General features: G+C 47.2%; 1 pseudogene; it reads left to right on the top strand.

Annotated features, from left to right (window-relative positions):
• The first annotated feature begins 1,352 nt into the window (after positions 1-1,352).
• LOC142438254 (U6 spliceosomal RNA) lies at positions 1,353-1,449 on the top strand (annotated as a pseudogene).
• Positions 1,450-15,687: the final 14,238 nt, after the last annotated feature.

The raw sequence follows: 15,687 nt of genomic DNA, 5'->3' as shown, positions 1-15,687 counted from the left end.
CTTGACCACTTCGATCTCTTCTCCATTTACTATGATGTTACCTACTGGTACAATTGTGAGGAGTCTGTTCTTCTTCACATTATCCATACTGAAAGCTGCAATTCTTGATCTTCAGCAAGCACTTCAATCCACTTTAAATATCATACAGTGACTCTTTGTACACTTTCATTCTGATGTCTCCTACAGCACTGCATTGTACCAAAGAGAACCAGTCGGCATTCCACCATTTCCAGAGATAGCAGATAAGCAAGAACCAATGGTACTTAAGGAAGAAGCATTAACCAAAAACGAGGCTCCGGGAATTGATGACATATCAATTGAAATGTTACAAAAAGCTGTAAGGCACTGGATGCACTCACTTATCTATGCCAGGGAGTTTGCAAGATGGCGACTTAGTCAACTGACTGGAAGAGATCTGTATTTGTACCCATTCCAAAGAAAGGTGACCCAGCAGAAGGCTCAAATAACGGAACAATCTCATTGATATTATATGCAAGTGAAATTTTGCTGACGATCATCCAATAGTGTTTCAGCAGTACGTTGACAGGGAGCCACCAGAGTTTCAGACTGGGTTCAAAAGAGGATGTGGAACATGGATATCATTGGTAATGTGAGATGGATCTTGACTCAAAACAGAGAATGTGAGAAAGATGTTCATCTGTGTTTCCTTGACGATGCAAAAGAATTTGACCCTGCAGGCCATGACAAACTCTGGATAACTTTGAGAAGAATAGGAATTCCAGTCCACTTCGTCCCGCTCCTTCAGAACTTGGACATGGATCAAGAGACAGTGTCAACAAAGCAAGGGAATATTTCATGGTTTAAAATCAGGAAAGGTATGTGTCAGGGTTGCATCCTCTCACCACACGTATTAAGTCTGTATGCTGGGCAAATAAGCAGGTAAACTGGATTATACAAAGAAGAATGCTGCATCAGATTGGTGGAAGGTGCATTAACAATCCTTGATGTGCAGATGACAACCTTGCTGGCTGAAAGTGAAGAGAACCTGAAGCACTGGCTGATGAAGATGAAGGATTGCAGCCTTCAGTGTGGATGACAGCTCAATGTCAAGAAGACCCAAATCCTCACCACTGGGACCCGGGGTGACATCATGATCAAGGGAGAAAAGATTGAAGTGGTCAAGGATTTTGTCCTGCATGGCTCCACCATCAGTGCTCACAGAAGCAGCACTGAAGAGATCACATGACACCTTGCACTGGGTAAATCTGCTGCACAAGACCTCTTTAGAGGATTGAAAGCAAGGATGTTACTTTGAGGACTAAGGTGTCTGACCTAAGCCATTGTATTTTCCATCGCCTTTTACGCATGTGACAGCTGGACATTGAGTAAGGAAGGTGGCTTCAGTACTAACATTGGAACGATACAGAGAAGATTAGCATGGACCCAGGCAAGGATGACATGCAAATTCGTGAAGCACTCCATATGTGTACCTCTTCTTGAAAGAGGGGGAAAAAGGGAAGAAAAGCGATGCATTTGCATTGTGGTGCTGGGAAGAACACCGAAAGTACCACAGACCGCCAAAGGACAAGCCAGGGGAGGGAGGGGGAGGGAGGGGGAAAGAGGAGCCTATACTAAGGGTTCAAGTAGAAAGAAACTGTTTAGAAAAGGATGATGGGAAAAAAAGAAAAGAAAAGGATGATGGAAACAGATGTACAAATGTGCTTCACACGATGGATGGATGGATTGTGATAAGAGCATCTCTCTTGGAAGAAATAAGGCCAGAGTGCTCCTTAGAGACAGAGATAGTGTGCCTTCATCTAATGTAACATTGGACATGTTTAAAGCAGAGACCAGTCCCTGGAGAAGGACATTACGCTTGGTAAACTGGAGGGGCAGCGCAAGAGAGGAAGGCCCTCAGGAGGTGGGTTGACAGTGGCGGCAACAGTGGGCTCAACAGATGGATTCTGGGTTTCTACTTAAATCCTGCCTCAGCGTAAGAACGGTTTGTTCTAATACTGTGGCGTTGTATCATGCTCACTTCCCTGACCCAGTCACTGAGGACAAAATGGGTGCATAAGCAAATGGGTGCCCGGCTATCAAAAGATATCGCATCTGGGGTCTTCAAGGCCTGTAATTAAACAAGCAGCCATCTAGCAGGGAAGCAACACAGCCCACATGGAAGAAGCACACCAGCCTGTGTGATCATGCGGTGTCCACAGGATTAAAAATGCACAACCAAATTGATGTGAAGGGGTGTGGATATAGTGGAGACCCAAAGTCCACCCGCAAGACAATTGGTCAGTCCCTCTCAGAAGGGTCACCTGGGATGAAGGTTGAATTCAGGGTGCAGTGTGGCCCTGATGAACCGCATAATGATCCTCTAAAACTTTAAGATCTCCTCCCCATACTGTTAAGGTCTTTCTGTATTATACCTCACTCATCATGTTCGATTTGCATGGGTTCATTTGTACATTTCAGACCCCTCAGAGACACTGCCAGGAGTAATGGCTCCCTGAAGTCAAAGGAAGTGAGATGGGGGAGGAAGGGGGCGAAAGGAGAGCCATTAGCACTAGTGACTATATAGCCCTACCCAGAATTGTACATGAATGCATATGTCAATAACCTACTGTTTAAATAACAGGGCTCGAGCATGAGAACAATTAGCAAATTGTGAAGACCGTGTACTGTGCACAAGGGGGGCCGATTCCACGGCACCCGAACTGCAGCAACATGCGAGATTTGGCCCAGAGAATCTTTCAAATTGCAATTCAAAACTTGCCTTTTTTTCTTGCGTTCGTTCTTTTTGGGTTTCTAACTCTAGGTCGTTGCACATGTCATTACGATACTTTGTCTTCTTGAGCTGCCCTTGACATGTTCTGTCCAGCTTTCTCGTTAGCATTTTTCCCGTTTGCCTTCGCAATGGAAGCTTGCTCTACCGTCAAGAGCCAATTTCAGAGTCTCTGCCGACGTCGACTTTGACCCCTCTGCCTTCTTTCCTGTATGTTGAAGGACCTTTGCTTGTCCCATGTGTGCTTGTCCGATCTCACCCCTCAGCTCATCAGGCCATTATCGTTCAGGGCAGCAAGTCTGTACTTGAGATGGGCTTGAACATCAGGTGGGAGAAACTCAAAGTGGTGCTTTTGCTCTCCTGGGCTTGTTTCGTTTGCTTCAGCTTCCACCTGAACTTACATCTGAGTGCTTGATGGTCTTCTGGTCTGGTCTTAGGTGCTGACAGTGGGTTTCTCTATTTTCTCTTCCCACAAATGACTCTCTTTGGTTTCTGTGTATTCTATTTAGGGAAGTTCATGTGGACAGTTGCCTTTTCAGCTGTTGAAAAAAAGGCCATTGGCCATGCAAACTTCTATCGTGCGATCCCAAGATTCACTTCTGTCACCAACCATGTTTTCCAACTAGTGCTCCTTGCTCTGTTTCAGACTTTTGCATTCCCGTTGACAGGGATGAATGCAGCGCTGGTCCTCTTATGTCTGTCACTCCTGGTGTGGCACAGCGTACAACTGCTTGACTCAAAATGGCCCGGAGTATTGATCTTGATGCATTCCATTTCATTTAAAAAATCATTTTATTGGGGGCTCATACAACTCATCACAATCCATACAGAAGTCAATTGTGCAAAGCACCTTTGTACATTCATTGCCCCCATCATTCTCAAAACATTCGCTTTCACTTGGGCTCTTGGAATCAGCTCCTCATTTTTCATTTATTTTCCCTCCCTCCCTGCTCCCCCATTCCATTTCATTTTTTATGGTGTCCAATTTTCCTAGAATCACACTTTCGCCATTCCAACCTCCAATCATGAGCACATCATTGCAGCTGTTTCTTCTCATTTTGAGTCACGCCCCATCACAAATGAAGGTCCCATCCCCGTTATCACCATTATTTTACCCGTTATTTTTATTAAGAGATCATCTTATTGGGGGCTCTTACAACTCTCAAAGCAATCCATACATCAATTGCATCAAGCACAGTTGTACGTATGTTGCCATCGTTCTTTTCTAGACACTTTCTATTGAGCTCTTGGTATCAGTTCCTCTTTTTCCCTCCCTGCCCCCGCCACCCTCATGACCCCGTGATAAATGACTATGATTTTCATATCTTACACCCGCTGCTGTCTCCTTTCCCCTACAGTTTCTGGAGGAGGGTGTGTGTGGGTCGGGGTTGCTCATTATGATCAGCTCACCCATGTTATTGTAAAGGGGGGGGCTGTGTGGGGGCGAGCACCCACCCACGTACTGCTGGCTGCCTGCTCCCTCTCCTAGGATTTCTGCTCTGGTTCCGCTGGTGGCTCCTCGTCAGTCCGCCCTCCTGTCTGGTGTTCCGTGTGGTTTGACCACCTTCCTGAACTTTCCCAGGCCCCGGCCTTGCAGCCCTGCACGCTCGAAACTTTCCTTTCCGCATAAGGGCCACTTGGATTTGCAAATGTGCTTCTGCCGCGTGAATTCTTTCAGCATGGTGGAACAAGAACCTGGGTCAACCACCCCCGAAACCTAACAAGAATGCTCCTGAGAAGGGAAAATAAGGAAGCGTTGTCTCTTGTGGGGAGCAGCCCCACGATAGAATGGGGTTCTGAGGAGACGACTGCACAATTAGAGAACTAAAGAGACAGAAGGACAGGGCACTGGGGACCGATCGCCAAGAGAAGACCTGTCGGGTGTAGTCAACAAGAGGCTAATGGAGTAAGGAGGCAGCGAGCCTCTAGGTAGCACACACGACCGAAGGTGCAAGGTGTGACTCGTGGACACCTGGTCCTCAGGGTACCACGTCAAGATAAGCATCTGGCAATGAAGAGACAAAAGACAAAAGCATCTTAGAGACAGGCACCCTTCAGCGGCTTTGGTGAGGAGCCAGGTGCCTGTAGAAGGCGGCTTTATAGGTCTTCCCAGCCCTGTGGTCACGAGTGTCAAGAGCAGGCTGCTCACAGGCTGCTCTTCCAGGTTCTTGGCTTCCCACAGCTTCTCACAGCAGCCACTGATGGGGAGGATGAAACCGGTCCAGGCTGGGCCCCGTTCTGATGTGTGCAGGGTTGCCATGAGCCAGAACCAACTGGACGGCCCTTTCCTACAGGAAGAGCTCTGTGCCATTGCGTGCCGACCTCGCTGGGTGGCTAGTGTAAATCCCATCCCATCCCATCGGAGAGAGGACGTCGCTACAGGCCTGCTGCTTCGCTGCGACCTTCCACCACGCCCCCAAGACAAAGATTGCCAGTCATCATGCCATTTAGAAAATTGGAGGTGCAGATTTTAACAGCGTTATCATGCTTCAAATACCAATTGTGACATCCAATTGCTATCACAGCTTGTTTGGAATGTTAAAAGTTATCATAAGATGCTGCCCAGCTGAAGCAGACTGCTTTTTAGGACAAATAAAGCCCCCCCCCCTCCGGCAGACTTTTAATAATGGAACAAACATATATTTGTGATTAGTCCCCACGTTGGACAGGAAAACAAGATTTTGCATGTTTGTGAAAGGTCTTATTTTGGGGGAGGAGACTAGCCAGTCAGGGTGCACCGATATAGCACCGATGAAACATACAACATTGCTCTAGGTCTTTTTAAAAAAATCATTTTATTGAGGGCTCATACAATTCTTATCACAATCCATATATACATCCCATTGTGTCAAGCACATTTGTACATTTGTTTCCATCATCAGTCTCAAACAAGTTGCCTTCTACTTGAGCCCTTAATATCAGCTCCTCCCTCTAATTCTTTAATGCTTCCTTCCCCCCACTATCATGATCCCAGTTCTACCTTACAAATCCAGCTAAACCAGAGAATGTACACTGGTACAGATCATAGCTGGAAACACAGGGAATCCAGGACAGATAGCCCCCTGAGGACCAATAATGAAAGTAGAGATACCAGGAGGGGAAGGGGAAGGTGGGGGGAGAAAGGGGGAACCTATCAAAGGATCTACCTATAACTCCCTCTCTGGGGAATGGACAACAGAAAAGTGGGTGAAGGGAGACATCAGACACTGTAAGACATGGAAAAATAATAATTTATAAATTATCAAGGGTGACAAAGGGAGGGAAGGTGAAGGAGGGAGGGGGAAAACGAGGAGCTGATACCAAGGCTCAAGTAGAAAGAAAATGTTTTGAGAATGATGATGTTGACAAATGCACAAATGTGCTTGACACAATGGATGTATGTATGGATTGTGATAAGTGTTGTATGAGCCCCCAATAAAATGATTCATTAAAAAAACACAACTTTGCTTTGCTGTTTTGCGTTGTGCATATTATTATCTCTGCAGGTCTCTCTAGAGAAAATAGGCGTGATAAACAAGTTGGAGAAGAAAACAATGAGAAAACATGTCCCTCCCAGGGGAACATGGGAGAAGGAGAGGTGGGGGGAAAGGTAGTGGTGTTAACAAACCCAGGGACAAGGGAACAACAAGTGATCCAAATCGGTGGGGAGGAGGGTGTGGGAGGCCTGGTAGGGCATGATCAAGGACAATGTAACCGAAAGGAATTACTGAAACCCAAATGAATGAAGGCTGAGCATGATAATGGGACAAGAGGAAAGTCAAAGGAAATAGAGGAAAGAACTAGGAGGCAAAGGACATTTATAGAGGTCTAAATACAGGCATGTACATATGTAAATATATTTATATATGATGATGGAGATATAGATCTATGTGCATATATTTAAAGGTTTAGTATTAAGGTAGCAGGTTTAGAATTAAGGTAGCAGATGGACATTGGGCCTCCACTCAAGTGCTCCCTCAATGCAAGAACACTTTGTTCTATTAAACTGGCATTCCATGATGCTCACCTTGCCGACACGATCGCTGAAGACAGGGTGGGTGCATAGGAAAATGTGATGAAGAAAGCTGATGGTGCCCGACTATCAAAAGAGATAGTGTCTGGAGACTTAAAGACTTGAAGGTAAACAAGCGGCCATCTAGCTCAGAAGCAACAAAGTCCACATGGAAGAAGCACACCAGCCTGTGTGATCATGAGGTGTCAATGAGATCAGATATTAGGCATCAAAGAACAAAAAATCATTTCATTGTGAATGAGGGGGAGTGCAGAGTGGGGACCCAAAGCCCATCTGTAGGCAACTGGACATCCCCTTACAGAAGGGTCACAGGGTGGAGATGAGCCAGTCAGGGTGCAGTATAGTACCCATGAAACAGACAACTTTTTTCTAGTTCTTTAATGCTTCCTGCCCTGCCCACTATCATGATCCCAATTTATCTTACAAATCTGGCTAGACCAGAGGATGTACACTGGTACAGATAGGAACTGGAAACACAGGAAATCCAGGACAGATGAACCCTTCAGGACCAGTGGTGACAGTGGCAATACCAGGAGGGTGGAGAAAGTTGGGTAGAAAGAGGGAACTGACCACAAGGAGCTACATATAACCCCTTCCCCGGGAGGTGGGGGTGGGTAAACAACAGAAAAGTGGGTGAAGGGAGACATTGGACAGTGTAAGACATGATAAAATAATAATTTATGAATTATCAAGGGTTTGTGAGGGAGGGTGGGGAGGAAGGACAAAAAATGAGGAGCTGATACCAAGGGCTCAGGAGAAGGCAAATGTTTTGAGAATGATGATGGTGACAAATGCACAAATGTGCTTGACACGATGGATGTATGTATGGATTGTGATGAGTTGTATGAGCCCCCAATAAAGTGATTTTTTTTAAAAAAGGTCTTATTTTGACCACTATTGTGTATGATTCTTAGGGGGTCTGGTGGCACAATGGGTAAAGCACTCAGCTGCTAATCCATAAGTCGGTGGTTCCTGCCTACCCGCTGCTCCACAGGAGAAAGGTGGAGCTGCTTCGGGAAAGATGTACCCTGGCGGACCTGCCAGGGAGACGTTCTACTCTATCCCTTAGGGTCCCAGTGAGTTGGAATTGACTCGAGGACAGTGGATTTGGTTTGGCTTCTTAAACATGGTTTCCTCTCTCCAACTTCGGAGGAGAAAGGACAACTTGGTCATCTCTCTGAAGCTTGATTTTGGAGCAGCTATGAAGGAAGAACATTTTCATTCCTAGGACCGGGCACTAGAATTTCTTTTCCTAGCATTGTCTGAGAAAGTCAAGTTCTAGAACTAGAGAAAAGAGAAAATTATACCTGGAAAAAATTATTGTGATTTGGGTGAAATTTTACGACAATTGATACGTTGATACGCATTCTGTTTTGTGAATTCATTCTATTCCCCCCAACATCACAGTATCTTCCACTTCTCCTTGGGGCTCCCTATTTCCATTTGTCCATCTTTCCCACCCCTTCCTGAGTTCTGAACTATGTTTTGGGCTTGTCTGCCCTTTTGATCTCATAGGACATATTGTCCGGGGGGGGGGGGGGGGGCGTGCCCTGCACAGGCATTGCTGCTGGGTTCCGTGGAGTCAGTTCTGACTCACTGCAGCCATCTGTACCCCAAAAATGAAACACCGCTTGGTCGTGAGCCGTCCTCGCCGTTAGTGCTGTTTGAGGGCCTTCCTGCAGCCACTATGGCTCGCCTAGGCCTGTCTGTTGCTTACCTGACAGGTGATTTCTGGGAGAGGATTCAGTTCCAGGTTTGTAGTCTCTATCAGACCAGTAAGTCTGTTCTATGATTTTAACATTTTGTTCTCCATATTTCTCCCACTTTGTCTAGAATCTTCTATTGAGACCCTCATCACGGCACCCTGTGGTGGCAGCTGGGCACTGTTGGCCTCTGGTTTGAGTGGTGGAGGAGGAGTTCTTGTGGTCCACTAGTCCTCTGGACTAGCTGTGTCTTTGAGATTTCCATTTTCTTCACTCTTCTTTGTTCAGGACCAGGAAGGGCCACAGCTCCGCATTCTATGGCTTCTCTCGACCATTTCAGACCTGCGTCACTGTTCACCAAAGTAGCATGTCAAACATGGTCTTTCTGGACTCAAACCCACTGCCATCAAGTCGATTCTGACTCAGTGACCCTATAGGACAGGGTGGAACTGCCTTGGGGTTTCCAAGACTGTAGCTATCTACAAGAGTAGAAAGCCTTATCTCTCTCCGGAGAAGATGCAGGTGGATTCGAACAGCTGAGCATGTGATTAGCAGCCAGTGTGTAACCACCAAGCCCCCAGGGCTCCTTCTGTGGAAGATGCGATGCCAATTGACCTCAAAGTCTCCCAAGCCCATAGTCCCAAGTTCTCAAGCCCTGTGACGCAGTCTCTCGAGGTGTTGCACTACAGAGAAGAAGTTTCCATAGTTTGGGCCCTGTATGAACTACGATTGCAAAGGCATTTGAGAGTGTGGATCATACACACCGTGGCTAGCTGTAAGAAGCACGGGCATTCCAGAACACCTCTTTATGCTCATGCGGAATCTGTACCTGGATCAAGAGGCAGGTGTGCAGACAGAACAAGGGAGTGCTGTATGATTTGATGCCAGGAAAGGTGTGCCTCGGGGCTGTGGCCTCTCACCGCACTCATTCAAGCTGTGTGCTGAACCGAGAAGCGGAGAACCTGGACTGTATGAAGGACGTGGCGTAGACAGATGACACAACCTTCCTTTCTTGCTGAAAGTGAGGAGGACCGGAAACGTTTGCTGATAAAGATGGAGGATGGGAGCCTTCAGCATGATTACAATTCAACGTAAAGAATCTTCACAACTGGACCAACGGGTGACAGCATGATAAACGGAGAGAAGATTGAAGTGGTCAAGGGTTTCATCTTGCTTGAATCCACAATCAATGCTCATGGAAGCACTGGGTAAATCTGGTGCACACGTCCTCTTTAAGGTGTTGAAAAGCAAGGCGTTTCCTTGGCAAACTAATGTGTGGCTGACCCACGCCACGGGCTTTTCAATTGTGTCATGTGCGTATAAAAGTTGAACATTGATGATGGAAGACCAAAGAGAAACTGATGCGTTTGAAGTACAAGTACCGTCGACGGCCAAATGAACCAGTAAACAGCGTGCATTGGAAAGTGGGTTACAGCCACTCCTGGCCCCAGCGCAGGGAGAAATAGCTTCGTCCTGAGGGATCCGCCTGGATGTGCCTTTACTGGAAATTGGGGGCGAGGGTCATCTGGTCCCGAGTCGCATTCTGAGTGCCATTTGGGGGGCTCTTCTGTCTAGCCGAATGTGCATGTCCCATTCCGGGTCCTAGTCGTGCTCCTGTGGTCCTGCTTGCAACTGGGATGTGTGGATAAGTGGCAGTCATGCGCTCGTGAAAATGCCCCTTGCTTTCTCGTGTCTTCTCTTGCCTCTGGTTCTCTGTAGTCTCGGATGCCATTATGCTCGCATGCTGATGGTCCCCCTCAGCTGGACGATGTGTCTGATCTGTGTGTTTTCCTGTTGAAGACTTAATAAATGTTCTCCTTACATTATATTTGAGGTGTCTTTTGCACTGTAAAGCAAACATTACCCAAAAATGACTCCTGTGTGACATCACTCCTTTTTATTTAGTGAATTTTATTGTAGTTTTGAGCGTAGATGGAGAAGAACACCCACTAACCGTTTCAACGTGTGATTCAGTGACACTGACGACAGGTGTTGAATTGTGCTCCCATGCCCACCTTCCTTCTCGGAGTTGTTCCTTCGCCATCAATTTAAACTCATGCCAGGAGAGGGTTTAGGGTTCAAGGTTCCTCTCTGATCCTGGGGGTTGATGTTGTCCATTTTATCCCATGTGAATAGACCTTTAAAGACCACAGTGCTAAAAACAGTTATTCTTTGCTGGTTAAGCTAAACTACTGCTTTAGTTTTAAGATGTCAGGACATGGTTTTAAAGTGTAAAGATCTTGGGGTGGGGGAGGGGGAGAGGGGGTAAGGAAGTGGTGTTAACAAACATAGGGACAAGGGAACAACATGGGACCCAAAATGGTATTGAGGGGGGAGTGGCAGGCCTGGTGGGGAATGATCAAGGGTAAGGTTGTGTAGAGAAGAGGTATAGCTGTAGCCCAGGTGGGACAGAGCATGGTAGTGGGGCAGGAGGAAAGTCAAGGGAGATAGAGGAAGGAGCTGGGAGTCAAGAGGCATTTATGGAGGACTAGACAAAGACATGTACATGCAAACATATATATGAGGAGGGGAAATAGATCTAAGTGTCTACATTTATAGGTTAAGTATTAAGTTGGCGGAAAGACCTTGAGCCTCTACTCAAGCACTCTCTCAATGCATGAATACTTTCTTCTATTAAATTGGCATTCTATGATGCTCACTCTCCCAACACAACTGCTGAAGCCAAAGCGGGTGAACAAGTAAATGTGGTGAAGAAAGCTGATGGTGTCCGGCTATCAAAAGAGATAGTGACTGGGGTCTTAAAGGCTTGAAGATAAGCGGCCATCTAGCTCAGAAGCAACAAAGCCCACATGGAAGAACACACCAACCTGTGTGATCGCGTGGTCCCGAAGGGATCAGTTATCAGGCATCAAAGAACAAAAAAATCATATCATTGACTACACACCTCCATGATAGGATCGCTGAAGACAAATGGGTACATAAGCAAATGTGGCGAAGAAAGCTGATGGTGCCCGGCTATCAAAAGAGATAGTGTCTGGGGTCTTAAAGGCTTGAAGGTGAACAAGTGGCCATCTAGCTCAGAAGCAAATAAGCCCACATGAAAGAAGCACACCAGCCAGTGCGATCACAAGGAGTCAAAGAGACCAGGTATAAGGCACCATGAAAAATAAAGATGTATATATATGTGTGTGTGTGTATATATATATATATATATATATATATATATATATATATATATATATATATATATATATATATACCATATTGAATGAAGGGGGAAGTGCAGAGTGGAGACCCAAGGCTCAAGTGTCGGTCACTGGAGATCCCCTCATAGAGGGGTTTAGGAGAGGAGATGGGTCAGTCAGGGTGCGAGGTAGTACCGATGAAGAATACAGCTTTCCCCAGATCCTGGATGCTTCCTCCCCCAACTACCATGATCCGAATTCTACCTTGCAGGACTGGATAGGGCAGAGGTTGTACACTGGTGCATATGGGGGCTAGAGGCACAGGGAACCCAGGGTGGATGATACCTTCAGGACCAAGGGTGTGAGGGGCGATGCTGGGAGAGTGGAGGGTAAGTGGGTTGGAAATGGGGAACTGATTACAAGGATCCACATGTGACCTCCTCCCTGGGAGATAGACGGCAGAGAAGGGGGGAAGGGAGACTCCAGATAGGGCAAGATATGACAAAATAACAATGTATAAATTACCAAGGGCACATGAGGGAGGGGGGAGCGGGAAGGGAGGGGAAAAAAAAAAAGAGGACCTGATGCAAAGGGCTTAAGTGGAGAGCAAATGCTTTGAGAATGATTGGGGCAGGGAATGTGCGGATGTGCTTTATACAATTGATGTATGTATATGTATGGATTGTGATAAGAGTTGTATAAGCCCCTAATAAAATGTTTTTTAAAAAAGTGTAAAGATTACTATCTCAGGGCAATCATTTTCAGGCGTTCATTCAGCCTCCATGGATCCAGACCTCTGGATTCCATGAGAAGGAAAAAAAATTGCTTTTCTCCTTTGTTTAGAATTCTTCTGTGGAATCTTTGATTAAAATGTTCAGTAAGGCTACCTAGGTCACGTCCAGGTCCGGCTTCCTGACCAAAGAGACAGCACACAGAGTCGCCACACATTCCAGCTCCGGCTCCTACCTCCGCCTCTCCTTCCTCCCCTCTGGCTCAGGGGGATAGAATAAAAACAGTGGGGGGTGTGCCTTGAATGCATTTTAAAGTTTTGAAGCTCCAGACACTGTGCAGGAAATTAGGAGATGCCATAGAAACACTATGTGTTTAAGTCAATTAACTTGGGTGCTCATGACCCTATGACCTTAAAGCTCAAGCCAAGATACCCAATCCCAAGAGGTAGTTGGATGCATGTAAGCAGTCACTCTGTTTAAACAGATCACAGGACTACTGCCAGCGAGATCTTTTCTGAACATCTCTTCCCACCCACCTGTGGTCCACGAGGGCCAAACACGTCTTTCTTTTGCTTCCAGCCAGAGCCAGCTTACTGGGGAGACGAGGGGCTCTCAGAATGCCCACATCTGTGACTGTGAGGACAGTCCCCCCCACTAGGAGGGAGGAGAGCCGTCGGGAGTCTGGAATTGTGTGTGTTCTCCTCCACTGGGAGGCCCAGTGTGTCTTCTAGAGGAGCCACAAGATGCACGTGTAAAGCTTTAAGGCTGAAAGCCACAGGGCAAAACCAAGAGCACTGGGCAACAGTGGCAGAAGCTGCAATCTCTCCACCTCAGTTTCCCCGGTGGCCAAGAAAAAGGGGTGACCTCTGTGGTGAAAGGTCCCTCCCCTTCTTTAGATTTTGCCACCCCCTCCCTCATCCCAGGGCCCTATTGCACCAGTCACAGACAGCACTGCCTGCCTGCCCTGATGGGCTTTCCCGTTTCCTGATCCACCCTTGGTCCGAGTATCGCACGAACTTGCATGCAGAAGGGGGACCTTGGGAAGTCACGAGAGTGGCCCCCTGGGTCAGGAATTCCTTAAGCTCCCCACAGCCCTGCGGCTGGCGTGGGTTTTCTCTGCAGGTTACAGATGGGGAAACTGCTCTCAGCACAGGCGAGCAATGTGCCCAGCTCAGAAGAGACAGAACCTGGGTTTGGCCGGTGAGCTGAGAGCATCTTTGTGCTGCTCTGTGCAGGCAACAAGGGTGTCAGCCAGTTTCTTTCCTTATGAGTCACTTTCGAGCCCTGCCCACGAGAATCCCCTGCTCCAACCCTGCACTGCTTACTTCCCCAAAGGGCTTGGGAGTTTCGTTGAAATGTGACTTCATTTAGGTAATATCTTTTCCCAACATCACTGGGTTGCTGGTTCAGGGCCACAAGCCGAGGGGGCCAGGAAGGCACCGCCCAGGACTGGGAGGGAGGCTAAGTGCAGGACTCAAGGAGCCAGGGGGAAGGAAGGTGTGGGGAGCTTCTTCAGTGCATCTCAGCTCCTGGTCATTTGCATTTTAGGCATCCTGTTTGGGGTGCACAGTGGGTTGTGTGGAGACAGAGGTAGACGGCAGAACTACAGGTTCTGCCCTTCAGGACTGAGTGCACGTGGCTATTCAAAATGGCCTTCTGTGTAGCCAGGGCACCAGGGAAGGCCACTCAGAGGAAGTGGTGGCCGGGTGGCAATGAAAAAGAAGAGGGAAACAAAAGAGCACATTGAGGAACTCTGAGTCAGAGGCGTGGCCAGTCATGTGGGACTTCTGCTCCAGAGGTCTTGGAACGGGCTCCGACTGAGGTTAATGAGGGACGGTGGGATGTGTGCTGCACTCCAGCAGGACCTGGCACTTGCCGTTCTTAGGACACTTGTCACTGGATGTCGGTGCCACCCTCGTCCAGTATAATCCAACCTCAAGACCCTTCCTACCTTTATTACATCTGCTAAGACGATTATTCCAAATGAAGCCATACTTGGAGGTTTCAGGTTGAGATATCATTTGGGATACATTCAACTCCCTACAGCAGTGGTTCTCAACCTGTGGGTCTCGACCGCTTTGGGGGTCAAATGACCCTTTCACAGGGGTCACCCGATTCATCACAGTAGCAAAATGATAGTAATGAAGTAGCAACGAAAATAATTTTATGGTTGGAGGTCACCACCACATGAACTATATGAAAGGGTCATGGCATAAGAAAGGTTGAGAACCATTGCTCTAGAGATGGCGGATCATGTTTGCATTTGAACAATGTGTTTTGTCTGTGCTTAGACATGATTGTCATGTTTTTGTCTTGATCTTTCACAGGTCACAGAATGTTTCCTTATTAGGAAAAACATTTCAATTTACACACCTTTTGTTTCATGTCATTGTTTGCAATTCCCACACTGTAATATCATTTATCTTACTTTCTCCTGGTTTTGTTTCCATGCTTTCTTTCTTAATCCTTCTGAACTTTGTTCTTAGGTAAACACTGCCCTTCTGACCTCAAATGCTGTCTTATTTAATGGTGTTCATACATATCTAGTACTATTGTTCCTCTTAGACACCGATTGCTAGGCTGAAATTGAGCCATGGGGATCTGTAAGGGCTACCAGTTTCTAGCTGACAAAGCAGCTTGGTCCCTTTTGATGCTGCGGTCCCCCCCCCCCACCCCCACACACACTTTATGTAGGACCTTCTAATGTGATTCCTTTCCGTCTGGTAGTGGTACCTGGGACCATTGCGTTCTTCTGGCCCCAGAGTTGTAAAGAATGATGTTCATGTGGTCCATTCATTCACTGGAATTTGATTCCATCAATCTGATGGCTGGCCGCCCATGAGCTTGGCTACTCACCAAAGCAGGATGTAGAACATTGTCTCTGAGACCTATGTTATACCAGTTGACCTTGGTGTCCCCAAAGGCCATAGACAGTTCTGAGACTCCAAGCCCAGTGACGCATTCCCTCAGGCAACACCTAAGATGTTTCCCTTTGCAGCCTGTTTGCGGTAGTACCGTGGTGGCTTGCGGTGCCACCTGCCGTGATGCTGGAAGCCACGCTCCTGGTACTTGAGATCCCAGCCGGGTCACTCTTCCAACTCCAGTATACGTGCTGCCGAAGCACACACTCCAAGAATGGGGCACAGGTTTCCGTAGTGTCCAGACTAAGAAGAGACTACAAAGAAGGACTAGGCTGTCCACTTCTGAGGAACTGCGCCTGAAGACCTCAGGGACAGCAGCAGGACACTGTCAGGTATGGCACCAGAAGACGAGCCCCGCAGGTAGGAAGGCATTTGAAATATGACTGAGGGAGCGCTGCCTTCTCAAGCAGTCGACCGACCAGGGC

Source organism: Tenrec ecaudatus, chromosome 1, assembly GCF_050624435.1.
Source record: "Tenrec ecaudatus isolate mTenEca1 chromosome 1, mTenEca1.hap1, whole genome shotgun sequence".
NCBI lineage: Eukaryota > Metazoa > Chordata > Mammalia > Afrosoricida > Tenrecidae > Tenrec > Tenrec ecaudatus.
This window is presented reverse-complemented; position numbering and strand designations above follow the sequence as displayed.